Below are 22,918 nucleotides of genomic sequence, written 5' to 3'. Positions count from 1 at the left end.
GCTCCAAAGTTCTGGTTTCAAAATGGCTTTCTCCCAGGACACTCCTCTCTAGGCTGCAGTTCCTCAAAAATGTCACTCTTAGTTGCAGTTGGGATATTTGTCCTCTCTCAGCTTCTCCGGAGCAACAGTCTGCTTTCAACGGCCATCTTCAAACTGTCTCTCATCTGCAGCTCCTGTGCTTTCTTCAAAGTGTCCCTCTTGGCTGTGGCTCCTCTTCAAAACATCGCTCACAGCTGCACTGAGTTCCCTCTGCCCATCAGCTCATTCATATGGCTCCACTGATCAAGGCCCACCCTGAATGGGTGGGGCCATGCCTCCATAGAAATATCCCATCAGTTATCACCTACAGTTGGGTGGGGCACATTTCCATGCAAATCTAATCAGCACCAAAACATCTGCCCCACAAGACGGCATCAAAGAATATGGCTTTTTCTGGGAGACATAATACATTCAAACCAGCACACATATATATTTAAAATTGTTACATCTTCTTGTTGAACTGACCCCTTTATCAGAATATAATTACTGTCTTTGTCCCTCATAACAGTTTTTGACTTAAAGTCTATTTTATCTGATATTAGGGTAGCTACCCTCTCTCTTTGGGTTATTACTTGCATGTTATATATTTTTTCCCATTCTCTCACTTCGATTTTCACCTTGAATTTAAGATGAGTCTTTTGTAGACATCATATAGTTGGGTCATGTTCTTTTATCCATTATGCAATCTCTGCTTTTGACTGCAGAGTTTAATCCACGTACATTTAAAGTCACTAACTACTGATAATGCAGGAGTTTCTTCTGTCATTTTTCTCTTCAATCTTAGTAAGTTTTATATCATTTTTATCCCTCAATTCTTCCATTAATGCCTACTTTCATATTTATTTGACTTTCTGTATTGTACCATACTGAGTCCCTTCTCATTTCTATTTGGCTATATTTTTCATATCTCTCTCCTCTGTGGTTATCATGACGTTAAAATTTAAGCACTAAATATGTAACAATTATATTTGATTTGAAACCAACTTGAGTTCAATAGCACACACTTTCTCTATACTCCTCGATCCCCTCACTTTTTTTTGTACATGTTACAAATTATATCTTTGTATATTGTGTGTCCCAAACCATAGATTTATCATTACTTTTTATGTATTTGCATGCATTTTAGCACCTGGAGTAAGCAAGCAGTGGAGTTACACACCAAAATTACAACACGGCTGGCATTTATAATTACCCAAATGGTTAACTTTACCATTATTTCTTTACACTCCTTTGAAACACTGTCTAGTGTATTCTCCTTTCAGTCTGAAGAAATTCCTTTAGTACTGCTTGTAGGGCAGGTCTAGTGGTAATGAACTCCCTCAGCTTTTGTTTATCTGGGAACGTTTTAATCTCTCCCTTATTTCTTGAAAGAAAGTCTCACTGGATATAAAATTCTTGGTTGCCAATTATTTTCTTTCAGTCGTTCAGCACTTTTACTTCAATCCACTGCTTTCTTGCTGCGATTGTTTCTGATGAGAAATAGACCATCTAATTAGGACCCTCTCGAACATAACATGTTACTTTTCTCTTGCAGCTTTCAGAACAGTCTCCTTGTCCTTTGCATCTCACAGTCTGATCAGTATGTGATGGGATAGTTTTTTTTTTTCTTTAAGTTTTTCCTGTTTGGTGTTATCTAGGCTTCTTGGATGTGCAAATTCATGTCTTTGGCTGAGTTTCCTAAGTTTTTTGTCATTATTTCTTTGACTACTACTTCTGCCCCTATCTGTCTCTCTTTTCATTCTGGGACTCCAATAATAACATATATTGGAACACCTGATGGTATCCAAGAGGAGACGTCTCCTAGGCTATTTTTGTTTTGTTTTTTTTTTAATTCTTTTTTCTTTCTACTCTTCAATTTGACTCATTTCAATTGTCTTGTCTTCAAGTCTGTTGATTCTTTCTTCTATCACTTCCAACTTGCTCTTGAAACCCTCCTCGGCATTTTTCATTTCAGTTACTACGGTCTTCAACTCCAGTAGTTCTTTCATGGCTTTTTAAAATGTCTATCTCTTTAGTGAGAAACTCATATTACTCATTCATTGTTTTCCTAATATCCTTCAGTTCTTTCTCTGTATTTTCCTTCATCCCTTGACCTTACTAAAGATCAGTTTATTAACATCTCTGTCCAGCATGCCTATAATCTAGACTTCTTTGTTGATGTTTTCTAGATTTCATCCTCTTCGTTTGGATGGGCCATCATTTCCTGTTTCTCTGTCTTGTAATCTTCAGTTGCAAGCTACAAATTTTAATATTTCAAAATGTTAACTCTGGGATTTTTTCTATGAAATGTCTGTTTCTTGAGTGTGTAACCAGCTGGTGATACGGCAGAGATTTTCTTAAGTATCAGCCCTCTTATCATGAAGCAAATGCAAACGTAAAGTACAGGGTCCTCCCTGTCTTTTCTAGGACTGTGTCTTGTCCTGGGGCTTGTGCTTGCTAATGTCCCTCTGTTTACAGGAGTCTGGCTGTCCCCCTCTAGTTCCCAGGAGAAAGATCTTCTCCCTCTCCCGGGGGTTCCACTGCTGGACTTAAAGCAGTTAAGTCTTTACCCCAGGCTGTCTGCCTCAACTGTTTCTTATCCTGCTTTCCTTATTCCAAGCTGCTTTTGCCTAAAGAGCAAATTCTTGAAGGGGGGTGTGGGACGTAGGGGTAGCAGACCAGAGAGGAGTTTCCCAAGTCATACTTGGAAAACAGGGTGAACAAGGCCAGAGACCCACAAAGAAAGTGCCAGTTAGGTCCAAACTGCCCACAAAGAGGATGAGGGAGGGACTGAAAAGGGGTGCCAGGAGCTTCTTCCATGGCTCCTCAAAGCCACTCTTTCTTGACCTGCACAGCATATGTAGCCCTTCAACTGTCTTCTGCAGCTCTGAAGAAGCATATTGTCTTTAAGTCTACTCTGCTGCCTTTGTCCAGGGAGGCTTGGAACACCGGCCACCCTCAGAGCTAGGCCCCCAGTTATCTGAGAAGATAACCAAAAGCATGACCATCAATTGGCCCACGTCCATCCCAGATCTTGGGGATGCGGATTTTTATGTCCCTTTCTGGCACCAGCAAGCTACGCCACAAGCAAGACCCCACTGCTGCTTGCCGTGAGAGTGGGGTATGCGTACCAGTAACTGCCAAACAGAGAGAGCAGGTTACTGGTATTTAGCATAGTTTACCAGCCTCTTCCTTCTGCTCTTCTTTGGATGCTAAACAGTGTTCTACTGGACTCCTTAGTTTCAAAATAGTTGATTCAGACAGTTCCTGCCTGTTTAACAGCTGTTCTGGTAGAGGGACTGATTCCTGGAGCTTCCTACAATCCTCTCCAAAGGTGAGCTTTTTGTTTTGTGTTGTTGGAAAAACTGCTCACACAGTCAGTGAGAATCTGTTGGGGATGACAGAAAATGAAAGTACCAGACCCTATTATGACATTTAAATACTAAATCATCACTGTACAATTGCAAACAAGTGATCTAAATACATGTGCTTAATTCTAAGAGCTCCCAATAGATATAAACAAAGTAAAGCACCAATTAGAGTCACATTGGAGATGCTACCCTCTAAACACTAACAGAGTCCAGAAAGAAAGAAAAGAAAAATAACATGCCACTACACTGTGCTTGGCTTGCTGTGAAAATATAACAGATGCCTGACTGTCGGACCTGTCTACTGCCGCCTTTATAATAATCTAAATATTCTGCCCCCCTCCCTCAGATGTCACCAACATCCTATTCCCCCGGCCCTGCCACCCACTAGTTATCAGTGTTCACTACCCAAAGCTATCTCCCCATATCTCCCCAAAGTCAAAACTATTTCACTACACTTTTCCCTAAAACAAAGCTCTATTCCTTCTGATCTCAATTAGGTGATCTAATTAAGCAATTTGAATAATTTCCAAAAGGAAATAACCAATAGGCTTAAATGTCCTTCAGGTGTGTATATATGTGCACTAAATATAACAAACAATGAAATCAATCAGTGCTACAGGAATGTGTTGGAGAACTATTTCACAGCAGTTGACCTCCTGAATCAGCTATGTCAAATTCCTCAGGTAACGCAAAATAGTTGCTGCCATTTCCTATCTTCAATAATGAAACCGAAAAATATCAAGCAAAAGGAACATACAGAGCCTCGGTTCAAACTGCTCACTTGAAGAGAAGAGGAGTCTAAGTGCAAAGATATTAAAAATGACAACTCAGGTGTTCTGATTCCTAAGTTTTGAGACTTCTACATCATAACATTCTGGCACTTGATCGTATTTTAAACTATTGCATGACACCCCTACAATCCCCAACTTTCCCTATACTAGGCTTTTCATATTACCTCCTACTACAATCCCAATAAAAAGTTAGTGAAGCCAACTTAATCTTTTTCCTCCAGTAGACCAAATCCATTGCCAGTGCTTTTCCACTGCTGTTTCAGATAAAGCACACACTTAAATTTTAGTGTCCTAATCAGCCATGGTGATATGAGGCAGAAGCAGACATAATGAGCTATGCATTTTTATACGAAATAAACACTGTTGAAATTTTCCCTAACTGACCATAAAAATATATGCTTTCTTTTTTTTTAATCATCATTTTATTGAGATATATTCACATACCACGCAGTCATACAGAACAAATCGTACTTTCGATTGTTTACAGTACCATTACATAGTTTTACATTCATCACCTAAATCAATCCCTGACACCTTCATTAGCACACACACAAAAATAACAAGAATAATAATTAGAGTGAAAAAGAGCAATTGAAGTAAAAAAGAACACTGGGTACCTTTGTCTGTTTGTTTCCTTCCCCTACTTTTCTACACATCCATCCATAAACTAGACAAAGTGGAGTTTGGTCCTTATGGCTTTCCCAATCCCATTGTCACCCCTCATAAGCTACATTTTTATACAACTGTCTTCGAGATTCATGGGTTCTGGGTTGTAGTTTGATAGTTTCAGGTATCCACCACCAGCTACCCCAATTCTTCAGAACCTAAAAAGGGTTGTCTAAAGTGTGCGTAAGAGTGCCCACCAGAGTGACCTCTCGGCTCCTTTTGGAATCTCTCTGCCACTGAAGCTTATTTCATTTCCTTTCACATCCCCCTTTTGGTCAAGAAGATGTTCTCCGTCCCACGATGCCGGGTCCACATTCCTCCCCGGGAGTCATATTCTACGTTGCCAGGGAGATTCCCTCCCCTGGGTGTCTGATCCCACGTAGGGGGGAGGGCAGTGATTTCACCTTTCAAGTTGGCTTAGCCAGAGAGAGAGGGCCACATCTGAGCAACAAAGAGGCATTCGGGAGGAGGCTCTCAGGCACAACCATAGGGAGGCCTAGCCTGCCCTTGGCAGCAACCGTCTTCCCAAGGGTAAAACTTATGGTAGAGGGCTCAACCCATCAAACCACCAGTCCCCTATGTCTGTGGTCATGTTAGCAACCATGGAGGTGGAGTAGGCGAATACCCCTGCATTCTCCACAGGCTCCTCAAGGGGGCACTACATCTTTTTTTTTTTTCCCTTGTATTTCTTTCTTTCTTTTTTTTTTTTTTTAACTTTCCCTTCTTTTTTAAATCAACTGTATGAAAAAAAAAGTTAAAAAGAAAACAAACATACAATAAAAGAACATTTCATAGAGACCATAACAAGGGAGTAAGAAAAAGACAACTAACCTAAGATAACTGCTTAACTTCCAACATGTTCCTACTTTACCCCAAGAAAGTTACATAATATAGCAACATTTCTGTGAACTTGCTCCTACTATATCCATCAGAAATTAACAGACCATAGTCATTTCTGGGCATCCCCAGAACATTAAATACCTTATCTGTTCTTCTTGGATTATTGTTCCCCCTTCCTTAATTGCTCTCTACTGCTAGTTCCCCTACACTCTACATTATAAACCATTTGTTTTAAATTTTTCAAAGTTCACATTAGTGGTAGCATATAATATTTATCTTTTTGTGCCTGGCTTATTTCGCTCAGCATTATGTCTTCAAGGTTCATCCATGTTGTTATATGATTCACGAGATCGTTCCTTCTTACTGCCGTGTAGTATTCCATCGTGTGTTTATACCACATTTTATTTATCCACTCATCTGTTGAAGGACATTTGGGTTGTTTCCATCTCTTGGCAATTGTGAATAATGCTGCTATGAACATTGGCGTGCAGATATCTGTTCGTGTCACTGCTTTCCGATCTTCCAGGTATATACCGAGAAGTGCAATCGCTGGATCGAATATCTAGTTTTCTAAGGAACTGCCAGACTGACTTCCAGAGTGGCTGAACCATTATACAGTCTCACCAACAATGAATAAGAGTTCCAGTTTCTCCACATCCCCTCCAGCATTTGTAGTTTCCTGTTTGTTTAATGGCAGCCATTCTAACCGGTGTTAGATGGTATCTCATTGTGGTTTTAATTTGCATCTCTCTAATAGCTAGTGAAGCTGAACATTTTTTCATGTGATTCTTGACCATTTGTATTTCCTCTTCAGAGAACTGTCTTTTCATATCTTTTGCCCATTTTATAATTGGGCTGTCTGTACTATTGTCATTGAGTTGTAGGATTTCTTTGTATATGCAAGATATCAGTCTTTTGTCAGATACATGGTTTCCAAAAATTTTTTCCCATTGAGTTGACTGCCTCTTTACGTTTTTGACAAATTCCTTTGAGGTGCAGAAACTTCTAAGCTTGAGGAGTTCCCATTTATCTATTTTCTCTTTTATTGCTTGTGCTTTGGGTGTAAAGTCTAGGAAGTGGCCGCCTAATACAAGGTCTTGAAGATGTTTTCCTACATTATCTTCTAGGAGTTTTATGGTACTTTCTTTTATATTGAGATCTTTGGTCCATTTTCAGTTAATTTTTGTGTAGGGGGTGAGGTAGGGGTCCTCTTTCATTCTTTTGGATATGGATATCCAACTCTCCCAGCCCCATTTGTTGAAAAGACCATTATGGCTCAGTTCAGTGACTTTGGGGGCCTTATCAAAGATCAGTCGGCCATAGATCTGAGGGTCTATCTCTGAATTCTCAATTCGATTCCATTGATCTATATGTCTGTCTTTGTGCCAGTACCATGCTGTTTTGGCAACTGTGGCTTTATAATAAGCTTCAAAGTCAGGGAGTGTAAGTCCTCCCACTTCATTTTTCTTTTTTAGAGTGTCTTTATCAATTCGAGGCATCTTCCCTTTCCAAATAAATTTGATAACTAGCTTTTCCAAGTCTGCAAAGTAGGTTGTTGGAATTTTGATTGGGATTGCATTGAATCTGTAGATGAGTTTGGGTAGAATTGACATCTTAATGACATTTAGCCTTCCTATCCATGAACATGGAATATTTTTCCATCTTTTAAGGTCCCCTTCTATTTCTTTTAGTAGATTTATGTAGTTTTCTTTGTATAGGTCTTTTACATCTTTGGTTAAGTTTATTCCTAGGTACTTGATTTTTTTAGTTGCTATTGAAAATGGTATCTTTTTCTTGAGTGTCTCTTCAGTTTGTTCATTTCTAGCATATAGAAACATTACTGACTTATGTGCATTAATCTTGTATCCCGCTACTTTGCTAAATTTGTTTATTAGCTCTAGTAGCTATATCGTCGATTTCTCAGGGTTTTCTAGATATAAGATCATATCATCTGCAAACAATGACAGTTTTACTTCTTCTTTTCCAATTTGGATGCCTTTTATTTCTTTGTCTTGCCGGATTGCCCTGGCTAGCACTTCCAGCACAATGTTGAATAACAGTGGTGACAGCGGGCATCCTTGTCTTGTTCCTGATCTTAGAGGGAAGGCTTTCAGTCTCTCACCATTGAGTACTATGCTGGCTGTGGGTTTTTCGTATATGCTCTTTATCATGTTGAGGAAGTTTCCTTCAATTCCTACCTTTTGAAGTGTTTTTATCAAAAAGGGATGTTGGATTTTGTCAAATGCTTTTTCAGCATCTATTGAGATGATCAATTGATTTTTCCCTTTCGAGTTTTTAATGTGTTGTAATACATTGACTGTTTTTCTTATGTTGAACCATCCTTGCATGCCTGGAATGAACCCCACTTGGTCATGGTGTACGATTTTTTTAAGGTGTCTTTGGATTCGATTTGCAAGTATTTTGTTGAGGATTTTTGCATCTATATTAGGGAGATTGGCCGGTAGTTTTCCTTTTTTGTAGCGTCTTTGCATGGTTTTGGTATTAGATTGATGTTAGCTTCATAAAATGAGTTAGGTAGTCTTCCATTTTCTTCAATGTTTTGAAAGAGTTTGAGTAAGATTGGTGTCAGTTCTTTCTGGAAAGTTTGGTAGAATTCCCCTCTGAAGCCATCTGGCCCTGGGCATTTATTTGTGGGAAGATTTTTGATGACTGATTGGATCTCTTTGCTTGTGATGGGTTGGTTGAGGTCTTCTATTTCTTCTCTGGTCAGTCTAGGTTGTTCATATGTTTCCAGGAAATTGTCCATTTCTTCTACATTGTCCAGTTTGTTGCCTTACAGTTGTTCATAATATCCTCTTATAATTTTTTTAATTTCTTCAGAATCTGCAGTTATGTCACCTTTTTCATTCATTATTTTGTTTATATGGGTCTTCTCTCTTTTTGATTTTGTCAGTCTAGCTAGGGGCTTGTCAATCTTGTTGATCTTCTCAAAGAACCAACTTTTGGTGATATTTATGCTCTCTATTGTTTTTTTGTTCTCTATGTCATTTATTTCTGCTTTAATCCTTGTTATTTCTTTTCTTGTACTTGGTTTAGGATTGGTTTGCTGTTCATTTTCTAGCTTCTTCAGTTGATCCGTTAGTTCTTTGATTTTGGCTCTTTCTTCCTTTTTAATATATGCGTTTAGTGCTATAAATTTCCCCCTCAGTACTGCTTTTGCTGCATCCCATAGGTTTTGGTATGTTGTGTTCTCATTTTCATTCGTCTCTATATATTTAGCAATTTCTCTTGCTATTTCTTCTTTAACCCACTGATTGTTTAGGAGTGTGTTGTTTAACCTCCAGGTATTTGTGAATTTTCTAAGTCTCTGATGGTTATTGACTTCTAATTGTATTCCACTGTGGTCAGAGAATGTGTTTTGAATAGTTTCAATCTTTTTAAATTTATTGAGGCTTGTTTTATGTCCCAGCATATGATCTATTCTGGAGAAAGTTCCGTGAGCACTAGAAAAGTATGTGTATCCTGGAGATTTGGGATGTAATGTCCTGTAGATGTCTGTTAAATCTAATTCATTTATCAGATTGTTTAGGTTTTCAATTTCCTTATTGGTCTTCTGTCTGGTTGATCTATCTATAGGAGAGAGTGATGTGTTGAAGTCTCCCACAATTATTGTGGAAACATCAATTGCTTCCTTCAGTTTTGCCAGTGTTTCTCTCATGTATTTTGTGGCACCTTGATTGGGTGCATAGACATTTACGATTGTTATTTCTTCTTGCTGAATTGCCCCTTTTATTAGTATGTAGTGGCCTTCTTTGTCTCTCAAAACATCCCTGCATTTGAAGTCTATTTTATCTGAGATTAATATTGCTACACCTGCTTTCTTTTGGGTGTAGCTTGCATGAAATATTTTTTTTCCATCCTTTCACTTTCAGTTTCTTTGTGTCCCTGTGTCTAAGATGAGTCTCTTGTATGCAACATATTGATGGTTCATTTTTTTTAATCCGTTCTGCGAATCTATATCTTTTAATTGGGGAGTTTAATCCATTTACATTCAACTTTATAACCGTGAAGGCATTTCTTGAATCGGCCATCTTATCCTTTGGTTTATGTTTGCCATATTTTTCCCTCTCTCTATTAATATCCTTTATTGTACCCATACCGAATCTCTTTAGTACTGAACCTTTCTCCAAGTCTCTGTCTCCTTTCTTTGTTTCTCTGTCTGTAGGGCTCCCTTTAGTATCTCCAGTAGGGCAGGTCTCTTGTTAGCAAATTCTCTCAGCATTTGTTTGTCTGTGAAAAATTTAAGCTCTCCCTCAAATTTGAAGGAGAGCTTTGCTGGATGAAGTATTCTTGGCTGGAAATTTTTCTCACTCAGAATTTTAAATATATCGTGCCACTGCCTTCTCACCTCCATGGTGGCTGCTGAGTAGTCACTACTTAGTCTTATGCTGTTTCCTTGGTATGTGGTGAATTGCTTTTCTCTTGCTGCTTTCAGAACTTGCTCCTTCTCTTCTGTGTTTGACAGTGTGATCAGTATATGTTTCGGAGTGGGTTTATTTGGATTTATTCTATTTGGAGTTCGCTGAGCATTTATGATTTGTGTATTTATGTTGTTTAGAAGATTTGGGAAGTTTTCCCCAACAATTTCTTTGAATACTCTTCCTAGACCTTTACCCTTTTCTTCCCCTTCTGGGACACCAATGAGTCTTATATTTGGACGTTTCATATTATCTATCATATCCCTGAGGTCCATTTCGATTTTTTCAATTTTTTTCCCCATTCTTTCTTTTATGCTTTCATTTTCCATTCTGTCATCTTCCAGGTCACTGATTCGTTGTTCAACTTCCTCTAGTCTTGTACTATGAGTGTCCAGAATCTTTTTAATTTGGTCAACAGTTTCTTTAATTTCCATAAGATCATCCATTTTTTTATTTAGTCTTGCAATGTCTTCTTTATGCTCTTCTAGAGTCTTCTTGATTTCCTTTATATCCCGTACTATGGTCTCATTGTTCATCTTTAGTTCTTTAAGTAGCTGCTCTAGGTGTTGTGTCTCTTCTGGTCTTTTGATTTGGGTGCTTGGGCTTGGGTTATCCATATCGTCTGGTTTTTTCATATGCTTTATAATTTTCTGTTGTTTTTGGCCTCGTGGCATTTGCTGAACTTGACAGGGTTCTTTTAGGGTTTGTAGACCTATTGAAGTCTTTATCTCTAATTTATCAGATCTACAGCTTCGTGGAGTACACTTTCTCTAACTAACCAGCAGGTGGCGTCCACGAGCCACCTGTCCTCCACAAGCCAGTTCTCCCCTGCTTAGCCTTTTTGGTGAGTGGGGGAGTGAGTCTTGTGGGGCCCAATTGGTGTACCAAGCTTGCGTGTGTAGTTGGTGTTGCCTGCCCTGTATGTGGGGCGTTTCTGGGCAGTCGGGGAGGGGGGGTGGCCCTAACAATCAAATCTCCCTGGTGATCCTAGAGTTTTAAAGCTGCTGCAATAGTCTAATCCTTCAGTTCAGTCCTGCCACAGTTTGTCTCTGCCACTGACCCACAAGTCCTTGGTATTGGCGTATGGCTCCTGAGACTTGCAACTGGGCCCCTCTTCCAGGCCGTGCACCCTGGGTCCTCTGTTGAGGGATGACTGTGCTATGTCACAGGTGAGTGCCGTCCCCCCAGGGCAGTTCTGGGCTGCTGGGCTGTGTAGGGAGGCTCCCAGTCTGCTGAAATGATGGCTGAATGGGGCTTTGTTAATTCACACTGCTCTACCTTCCCAACTCTGGGACAATCAGCTGAGGTTGCAGGGAAGGCTAATGTCCACGCCCAGTTTTGTGGTGTGTGCCTGTTATTTGAAGCACTTCCGTCACACTGGGTTGTCTGGGGCAGCTCTGGGCTATGGGGCTGGCGATGGGCAGGAGTGTTTCCTGTCCACCAGGATGGTGGCTGTGAGCGGACACCCCCCTTTTCTTGGGAAGTTGTGGTGTTTACTGAATTTTCTCAGCCACTGGATTATTGCCTTTTGTCTCAGAGCTCTCTTAGTTCTGCTCTTGACTTGACGTGCCCAAATTGAAAGTCTTTGAAGCTTTCTGCATTGGGCTTCTTAGAGTAATTGTTTTAGAAAAAGAAAAAAGAATTTAAAAAAAAAAAAAAAAAAAGGGCCCTCCTCAGAGATCTAATGGGTTATTGAAATGCTAATAGACAAAGCAACCAGGGCCATTAAGGAAAGGTCCACAGGGCAGAGAGATCAGCTTTTCTTCGGGATTTGCATATGCGCCTCAAGGCCTGAGCTCCGCCCTTCCCCTTTCTGTGTTCACCAGAACTCCAAAAATCCTCTGCTTTTATTTTGGAGTTTTTCGTGTTGTTTTTTTTTTTTCTATGCCTGTCTCCTCTCTGCTGGGCTGGCTGCTCTCAGATTCTCTGGTGTCTGGTCTCAGTCTATCTATGGTTGGAGTTTGGATCAGTAGAATGAGTTTCCGATAAGGGCTGCCACTGCAGTTCTCCCTTCTCCTTCTCGGAGCTGAGAGCCCCTCCTCCCACCGGACTGAGCCTGGCAGGGAGGGGCGCAGGTCCCCTGGCCGCAGAAACTTACAGATTTCGCTGATCTCAGCAGTTCGACATTTTCATGAGTGTTGTATGAAGTATGCCCAAAGACAGATTGCTCTGTGGTGTCCAGTCCACGCAGTTCCTGGCTTTCTACCTACTTTCCTGGAGGAGTAACTAAAACATACAGCTCACCAGTCTGCCATCTTGCCCCGCCCCACAGGATATGCTTTCTTTAAAGAGCAGGGAACAATATGGGAAACTGTACATTACATTCTTAGAAAACTCACTTTTTAAATAAAATCCTAAAATTTTGGTGGACTTTGTTTCTGAAGGATATGATCTTATCAGTCATCCTGAGCACCAAATCTTAAATCTTTAATGATGTCATTCATTCACACAGAATTAGAGCTTACAGAAAGGCTTCTCCAAGATTAGCGACTTAGAGCAAAGAAGCAGATGAACAAAAGTTAAGATCCAAATGGGAAATTTTAAGAAGAAGTACAAGGGACTGAAAGAAAACTGTTAGAATATGGATAGGGAAAATAGCAAAACACAGGAAAGAATAAAAATTATACATCCCCTCCTCTACAATAGCATTTCCCTTTTCACTGTATCCAACAATGTTCAAAAAAGAGAAAAAAATTTTTATTGGAATACAAAGAAGTGGTTGGCAGAAAAAATACTGAGCCAAAGGAAATATACAGGACACAATATGCAAAACATTTACATTTTTTAAGCTTTTAGAATTAGGTTTAAGTATATATTTGTACCATTTTAGTTATAGATTACACTTAAAAGTAAACCTACTTTTCCCCATGTATCTATGCAATAATTTCAAATGTGAAGTGGACAAAAATTAATAAAACAAAAAAATTACAATATAATTAATAGACAGAATATCATTTTAAATAGCCAGAATAGCATTTTTAATAATTATTGAAATATTCTATTGTTTTCTGTTAAAAGTAATACAACTTTGATGTTGTAGACATTTTTTATCAATAATAAATCTTAATATAGTTCACAAGTACACATACTTAGCATATATCTATTTGTCATGAACACTACACTCAACAAATATCTATTTTTATATATCAAAGCAAATGCAAAATTTATGTAACAAAATTTAATAGGATTTTTAAAATGCTCTTTTGGCAATTGGGACCTTAAAAATCTAAATATATTGGTTAAAAGTATTCTCTGTTATTGTCAATGATTTAATTTTAACCCTGGAGGATAAGTATACATCAACAGTTCAGTATGATTTTAATTGTAGCATCTAAGCAGCCATTCATAATGAGTATTGCTTTAACATAAATAAAGCTGTGACCAACTATTTTAGCTCAAATTGGATTCAATGTTACCAGTATTTCCTAGTGCCAGCCCACATGATTTAATCCTTATGACACATCATGTCAATAAACAGACTGGGAATTAAAGGGCTGCTTCTACAAGGATTTTCAAGGTTAGCAGATGGTGTGAAATCACTAATATGAAATTTACAAGAACAACAAAGGCTAAAAGAAATGCCAACTTCTAGTACAAGTTCCCTTCTATACACTATATAATCCAACTCTACTTTCTTAATACATTTGTATTTGGTCTGATAACAGTTATTAACTGTCTTTTCCCTCAGGGTCTGACCTCTGGAAACTACACATCATTGCTATGGTGTTAATTACCTTCTTAAAGATACATATCTTCAGGGAATTCACTCCACATTAAGTATTTTCCTGGCTATACTGGGTTTGCTGGAAGTTCCTTGATTCTATGTGGTATCCTGTCTCTTGGGTACCCCTAACTCTCAAAATGGAAAGACTGAATATAATATTATAGACCTAAGGATTTATGACTCCTTAGAAACAAAAGGAATTAACATTTTACAATCTATTTACTACTTACCTTCAAAGTTTCTTATAAAGAAATTGCTCTTAGGATAATTCACATGTTTACCAACTGGTAAATTATGGGCTCTCACAGGCCATGTGCAGCCCACCACCTGTTTTTGCAGAGCCCTTGAGCTAAGAACAGTTTTCACACTTTTAAATGACTAAAAAAAAAAACAATATTTTGTGGCACGTAAAAATTATATGGAATTCAAATTTCAGTATCCACTAATAAAGTTTTATTACAGCCCCACACAATCATTTATCTATTGTCTATGACTGGCTTCACACTACAAAAAAAGGCAACAGAAACTGAAAAGTCCACAAAATCTAAAATGTCTTGTGAACTTACTTTACTGAAAATCTGCCAACACCTAGAGTAAGTTATCAAAAACTCATCAAAATGTATGATTATTTGTTTCAAAAGGAGGAACTAGGAAAACTGCATTGAAAAAGTTTGGTTATGACAAATCCCTATTTATAAGTTGCCAGTGAACTTGATTTAAAAAGTTTAATTCACTGACGAGTTGAATAATGAAGATGGTGTTATGGTGTTCCAGTCTGGCCAGTCTTGTCACAGTTTCCCACATCCACACCTGTTTATTTTCAATCCATCATCAACCTGGTAGATTTTACCTACTGAGTATCTGTCAAATTCAATTCTCTGGACATCCATTACCACTATCACTTTACCCTAAATCTAGATAACATATTTTTCTCTAAACTACTGCAGTAATCTCTATTCACAGCCACACTTGCCCTTCCCCTCCCCCGACTGTCTGTTCTTACAGGTTATCTTCAAAACACAAACCTGATCTTGTCACTCTCCTGCTTAAAAATACACACACACATACATACACACCCAATAAAACTTTACTCATTCTACAAAGCTTTGTATCATCTGTTCCCTCTCAACACCAGCCTCATTTCTTTTCCAACCCCCCAAATGAAGCTTATTTTTTATAACACATACTAAATACTGTATTTTAGTTTCTGAATAGCATGATTTAGTCTTTTATTCAATCACTATAGTCTGATTAGCACGATTTAGTATTTTACTGAATCACTATAATGCAAAATAAACCAAAAATACTGAGCACCTATGTGCATTCCATAACAATATGTAATGCTTTTTTTTAAACTTGTTTTCCATCCACCCTGAAAGTTTCCTGTACTTCCATTTTTATCCAACAATGACCAAATAGTAGACCCACTCAAATCATTACTTGATTCATTATAAAACAACCAGAAGAGCAGTTGTGACCATAAGTCATCAAACAAAATACACTGATGGCTCCATATTCAGAATAAGGAAGACTGGTGCAAAAGATTTCAACTGACATTAACTTTCTCAATTAATCAAACTGCTATTCACAGGTGAATGGATAAACTGTGCTAAACCCATATAATGAAATACTGCTTGGCATTCACCCAACATGGACAAATCTCAAAGGCATTTTGCTGAGTGAAAGAATTCAGTCTCAAAAGGTTATAGTCCATACCATATTCAGGAAAAAGGCAAAACTATATAGGGGCAGGAAACAGATCAATCTTTTCCAGGGCTTAAGGGAAGGAGAACTATGCAGTTCTGGGGGTGGTTAAACTGTTCTGTATCCTGATTGTGGTGGTGGTGATTATACAAATCTACACATGTTAAAACTCACGCAATTATACATCAAAAGTAAGTCAATTTACTCTAAGTAAATTTTAAAAATAATTAGAAAACTATTAACAATGCTATTCACTTTTGGGTTGAGAACTCAATTCATTACTTTATTTGGTTTTCCAAGCAGAAAAAAAAGAACAGCCAAAACATTAATATATGTATTTGCATTTCTTATTTGTAGTGAGGTTTAAAACACTGAAAGACTGTAATGCTTTTTTGAGATGCTACTATAAAACTAGAAATAAATACATATCTATACCTTTTACTAACACCACCAATATGATAAAATATTACAGAAATTTTTTTTCCTAGAAAAGAAGAATAAATAAGGTTATTATTTAATTGTATGTGTGGAAGGAAAATATATTGTTTGGCATTTTGCTAAAGATGATTTTACTTACCCCAATAATTCACCAAAACTTACATCTGACTATAATCTATATAAATAGACTTACTAAATCAATATTGAGAATTACAGTGTTGTGAAGATTAAATGAGTTAATATTTGTAAAATGCCTATAACAGTGACTGGTTGTGTAAGTGCTCAATAAATGTTTATTATTAATTTTGAGTCAAGGACATTTAGTAATTTATTTGTTTTGAGGATATAAATACTGTACATCCATGTCTGACATTTACTTCAGATTTAGTGCAAAAGACTCTAAAGGTTATAAATGACCAAGAGGGCATCTGAAGGTGTTTTTTATTCTGCTACAAATTTAAACTGGAATGCATTGCTGATTCAAGGTACTGAATCTCAATACAACTCAATAGCAAACCTATGTCAGATGTGAAAGAATGTAGAAAGTCTGGGCTTCTCAAAGAGTTGCTCTAGGACTAAAGAGTCACAATGAAGACTCTCTCAGCTGTATACTCTAGTTGTCAAGTAGGACATCATCATTATATGCAAGTTTTATCCAAAATAAGATAAATAAATTTCTGAACATTCTAAAAATTTTTTTATCCCTAAAGGCAAAATCTAGATTAAAGAATGATTTAAGAAACCTAAATTTCTGACTGTTCGTGAAACAGCACTCAGTATGGCTGACTAAATAAAAACACAAGAATGCAGAAAATGTTGCAATATTACAATCTTTTCAAAATCTCCCCACTTGGAATATCCCAAATGATAACAGTTTATGAACTATGCCTTGTCATATTTTAAAAATTTTATGTTTTAATATGCTGCTCTAAAAAATAAATGATTATGCTGCAATTAACTTTTTAGAATAAAAAAGGCTCTCAGTAATAAAGACATTGTCATCATATCTGTATTTTAGATATGCACATTTAAGTATATAGGGGTGAAATGACATGATATTTGAGACTTGCATTGAAATAATTCAGAAAAAAGAGATAAGCAAATATGGCAAAATATAATTAATTTGAATGTGGATGATGGGCACAGGAAGTTCATTAGTTCACTGTACTATTTCTCTCTACTTCCATATTTGAAAACTTTTATATTTTTAGGAAGTCCTCGGCAAATCTAAGAAGCCATTTTTTTTCAGTAAATTTGAAAAGGGGTAATTCAACTATAGTTAAAAATGAACACAGAAAGCAATACTGAAATTCTAATTTAAATAAATTGTTACAGAGGATATAAAACAACATGGACTTTCTAACATCAACAACGTAAGTAAAAATTGGTACAACCACATTGGGAAATTGCTTAAGACTAACCATTAAGCTAAAGATTGCATGACCTATAACTCAGCAATTCTCCTTCTAGGTATATAAGTTGTGATTCTCAAACTTCAATGTGCCTAACAGTCATCTGGAGCGCTTGTTTCAGTTCTCCAGACTCCATCCCCATGGATTCTAATTCAGTAGGTAGGAGTGGGGCCAATAAACCTGCATTTGTAAGAAGGTCTCAGGTGACACCATCAATACCACTGGTCTGAGAGACATACTTCAAGCAATGCTGCCCTGAAGAAACCTACGCATGTGTGTACCAGAACACAGGTTATCAAAATATTCACAATCTGGACTTGGTATTGTGGGATGGAGAACATCTTCTTGACCAAAAGAGGGAAGTGAAATGAAATAAGTTTCAGTGGCTGAAGAGATTCCAAAAGGAGCCGAGAGGTCACTCTGGTGGGCACTCTTATGCACAACATAGACAACCCTTTTTAGGTTCTAATGACTTGGAATAGCTAGCAGTAAATACCTGAAACTATCAAATTACAACCCAGAACCCTTGAATCTTGAAGACGATTGTATAACAATGTAGCTTATGAGGGGTGACTATGTGACTGGGAAAGCCACGTGGATCGCACTCCCCTTTGTCCAGTGTATGGATGGATGAGTAGAAAAAACGGGGGCAAAAAAAAAAAAGCACCCAGTGTTCTTTTTTTACTTAAATTGTTCTTTTTCACTTTAATTTTTATTCTTATTACTTTTGTGTGTGTGGTAATGAAAATGTTCAAAAATTAATTTTGGTGACGGACACACAACTATATGGTGGCACTGTGAACAACTGATTGTACTCTTTGTATGAGTGCATGGTCTGTGAATATATCTCAATAAAATTGAATTATTAAAAAAAAAAATATTCACAGCACTGTTCACAACAGCAAAAGTGGAAACAAATACCCAAAAATGGAATGGTTAAACAAACTGTGGTGTATAAACAGAATGGAATACTATAGATATCGTATAGCATGATGAAAATTAACCTCAGCTATACCCAATACGAATGAATACAATAAACACAATATTGGAGGACAAGAAAGAAGACCCAAAATAAAAGAGTATGATTCTATTTATATCAAGTTGACAAAATTAAAAGATACTCTCTAGAAATGTGTATACAAATAGTAAAATAAAAGCAAACAATGGATTATCACACAAGTGAAGATTATGATTACTCTAAGAGGAGGAAAAGGATATGATCAGGAAGACATGAGGGAAGACTTCTGTAGTGCTGAGAATGTTGTACTTCTGGGCATGGGTGACAGGTGTCTCAGTATTCATTTTATAAAACTGCAATCTTCCTTTTTAGACATTTTTCTTATATTTCACACACAAAATATTTTTAAGAAGACATTTTCTTTGATGGGAAAATTTTATGAAAATGGCTTCCCAAAGTTTACTATTTGAATCTTTGTACTCTAAATCTAGCCTCATTCTTTTAATCACTTAAATTATAACTCATAATTTAAGTTTAAAGTATTAAATATTTCATCAAATTAAAATAGGTAGTAAAATATGGAGTTTTGAAGCAACAGCATAAAGAGATATTTCTATGATAAATCCTAAAAACATATTTCTACTTTTTAAAAATATTTAAAATGATCCGAATACCTTGAAATTTGAAACAAGAAAGCAACCCAGAATTTGACAGAAAATTTAACAAGAGTTATTAAGAAGGTCAATGAATGAAGACAATATCCTTTAATGGACATGGACTCAAAGATACTAATAATTATGCGTTTAATGTGTACAGAACAAACATCTTATAGAGATACAGCTGACAAAATTTGGAAAGTTTCCAATGCTGTAGGAAAAATAAAAATGCAGGTATGAGAAAGACGACTTTTCTCCTTCCCACCCAAACACCTCGCTAAAAATAACAGAAGAAAGAAGGGAAAAAGAACAATCTAAGATCCAAGAAAATCATCACTATAAAACACACAAATAATGGATGCCATTTGACACAACATGCAAGGACAGGAGTCCCTTAAATCTAGTTCTACTATAGTCTACATACAAGGAAGGCAACAATGAAAACCTAGGAAACCACCGAGACCATCTGGAGTCTACAAAGTTTTCACCAAAGTACATGAGGGTAAAAAAATCCTCACTAGGTCAAAAACTTTGTAAATTTTATGTAAATACTTACCATTAAACTACTGGTTCCAGAAGGAATGGAGGTAGCAGAGTAGGAAAAAAGAGGGAAAACCCAATCAATATTCAGGACAAAAAGTGGCAACACAACATTAACTCTAGGCACCTAGATTAAAACAGCAAATGAATACAAAATACGAAATTAGCTAGACACCTTTCTAGTGGTATTGAGAGGCAGCTTATCAAACTCCTTACTGCTTCTCATTCCTATTTTGCTTATTATTTGGTCATAGGGCCACTTGACAGCTATCCAAACAGCAGACTTGGGAAATCAAAGAAGGTAAAGTGTGGAATTTTAATATGGCAAACAGGCCAATGTGCAATTTAAAAAATTACTAAAAAAAAAACAAGAATCCTTTCGTTACCTAAATTCTATTCTATAGCAACTGCACTAACCAGTATTTTAGGAAAATCACCTGTTTATCCATAATATATACAACCTAAATTAGCTGTTTAGTATTTCAGTGAAAAAACAGCTGATTATATTATTTGCTATAATAATTAATGCCTAGCCATTATCCTAACAACTGAAAAGAGGCAACGCTTAAATAATCCTCCTTACTACTATGTATTTAATATGGCATGGAAGATTTGATTTTACTTTTCTGACTTTGTTTCAATACTTCTATTATTTTAAGTATTTGTGTAATACAAAATAATAAAAGTATCTGTTACTACTAGCTTTCATACCTGCCATTTTTAGGTAACTTGTAGATAGAATTAATTATTTTGATTAGGATGTTAGCTTACATTTGCAGAGCACTTTACTTTGAGCCAAGCACTCTGCCAAATGCTACATTACCTCATTTAATTTTCAAAACTACGATGCGACATAGATACTATTATTATCATCACTTTAACACTGAGGAAACAGTGTTTAAATGATTTGCCAAAAGTTACAAAGGTCCAACTACAGATTCAAAATTCTAAGTCACCATGCTACACAAATAGTAGATAAATGATAAGAAACGTGTAATAATATGTTCAATGATCTAATCTTATTTTCTTATTACTGTAAATGCTGAAAGTATGTATGGCAGGTAAAGGTAATAAAAATCACAAGTAAGTCTTATGGAAAACTTTCCAACTCACTGATACACTAAACTGCCAAAACACGAAGACAGCAAATATACAAGTAGGAAATAATTTAAAAACAACACAAAAAATTAAAATTCTAGCCATAACCAAAAATACTACAGAAATAATGTTTCTCAGTGTTAACTGGTCACTTTATCTCTGTAACACTGCTATGTTATAACATGTACGAAAACTATGTCCATGTTAAAAAAAAACACACAAGAAAACAAACAAAAAAAAACCATCAGTTCGGGAGACCGGGCTCCAGCCCATCCCTGGTGCATAATGCATAGTTCCCTTTTTAAATCATGCCAGTCCTCTGTTTATTTCCCTTCATTTTCCTATTTCTTGACAGATTAACAAGGAAGAAAGATGTAATATTTTGAATCAACACTGTTCCAAATAAGATATACAACCAACCAATAAACACATGAAAAGGTACACCACATCACTGGCCATTAGGGAAATGCAAATCAAAACCACAATGAGGTCCCATTTCATACCTACTAGATTGGCTACTATTAAAACAATGGAAAATAACAAATGTTGGAGAGGATGTTTAGAAACAGGAACACTAGTTCATTGTTAGTAGGAATGTAAAATGGTGCAACTGCTATGGAAGACAGTATGGCGGTTCCTCAGAAAGTTAAGTATAGAATTACCATATGACCTGGCAAATCCCACGTCTAGGTATGTACCCAAAAGAACTGAAAGCAAGGATTTGAACAATATTTGCACACCGATGTTCACAGTGGCATTATTCACTACTGCCAAAAGATGAAAGCGACCCAAGTGTCCATCAACAGATGATTAGATACACAAATTGTGGTATATACACACAAAAGATATTATTCAGCCATAAAAAGAATGAAGTGAGGATATCATGTTGAGCCAGAAACAAAAGGACAAATATTCTATGAGATCACTGATAAGAAATAATCAGAATAAGCAAATTTGTTGCATCAGAAACTAGAATACAGGTTGCCAGTGGTAGGGTAAGAAATGGGGAGTTAATGCTTAATTGGTGCAGTTTCTGTTTGGGGTGATGGAAAAGTTTTGGTAATGGATGGTGGTGATAGCAGCGTTAACACTGTAAATGTAATTAACACCACCTAATTATATATTTGAATGTTTGTGGTTAAAAGGGAAAATTTTATGCTGTATATATGTTACTAGAATAAAAATTAAAAACAAAACAAAACAAAGGATGGGACAACATAAACAATGAACCCTAATTTAAACTATGGACTACAGTTAATAGTATAACTTTAATAATATTGTTTTATTAATTGTAACAAAGACACCACACTAATACAAAGTGATGATAGGGAAAACTGTATGTGAAAGGGAGGTTATATAGGAACTCTGTACTTTCTTCATGATATTTCTGCAAACCTACAACCACTCTAATAAAAAATAAACTAAAAAAAATTTAAAACCACAATAGATAACACTTCACACTCACAAGTATGGCTACTATTTTAAAAAAAAAAAGGGGACGGTTGCTGCAAAGGACAGGCTAGGCCTCCCTATGGTTGTGCCTAAGAGCCTCCTCCCGAATGCCTCTTTGTTGCTCAGATGTGGCCCTGTCTCTCTAGCTAAGCCAACTTGAAAGGTGAAATCACTGCCCTCCCCCCTACGTGGGATCAGACACCCAGGGGAGGGAATCTCCCTGGCAACGTGGAATATGACTCCCGGGGAGGAATGTAGACCTGGCATCGTGGGACGGAGAACATCTTCTTGACCAAAAGGGGTATGTGAAAGGAAATGAAATAAGCTTCAGTGGCAGAGAGATTCCAAAAGGAGCCGAGAGGTCACTCTGGTGAGCACTCTTATGCACACTTTAGACAACCCTTTTTAGGTTCTAAAGAATTGGGGTAGCTGGTGGTGGATACCTGAAACTATCAAACTACAACCCAGAACCCATGAATCTCGAAGACAGTTGTATAAAAATGTAGCTTATGAGGGGTGACAATGGGATTGGGAAAGCCATAAGGACCACACTCCACTTTGTCTAGCTTATGGATGGATGAGTAGAAAAATAGGGGAAGGAAACAAACAGACAAAGGTACCCAGTGTTCTTTTTTACTTCAATTGCTCTTTTTCACTCTAATTATTATTCTTGTTATTTTTGTGTGTGTGCTAATGAAGGTGTCAGGGATTGATTTGGGTGATGAATGTACCACTATGTAATGGTACTGTAAACAATCGAAAGTACGATTTGTTTTGTATGACTGCGTGGTATGTGAATATATCTCAATAA

At 36.9% G+C, this 22,918-nt stretch overlaps 1 protein-coding gene across 4 annotated transcripts in view; it reads right to left on the bottom strand.

The window, feature by feature from the left end:
• ZNRF2 (zinc and ring finger 2) overlaps nt 1-22,918 on the bottom strand; it is a 130,615-nt gene that overhangs the window by 60,877 nt on the left and 46,820 nt on the right. The window lies entirely within an intron of this gene.

Source organism: Choloepus didactylus, chromosome 5 (genome assembly GCF_015220235.1).
Source record: "Choloepus didactylus isolate mChoDid1 chromosome 5, mChoDid1.pri, whole genome shotgun sequence".
In the NCBI taxonomy this organism is placed as follows: Eukaryota; Metazoa; Chordata; class Mammalia; order Pilosa; family Megalonychidae; genus Choloepus; species Choloepus didactylus.
Note: the sequence above shows the minus strand (reverse complement) of the source record. Positions and strands in the feature narration are given on the sequence as shown.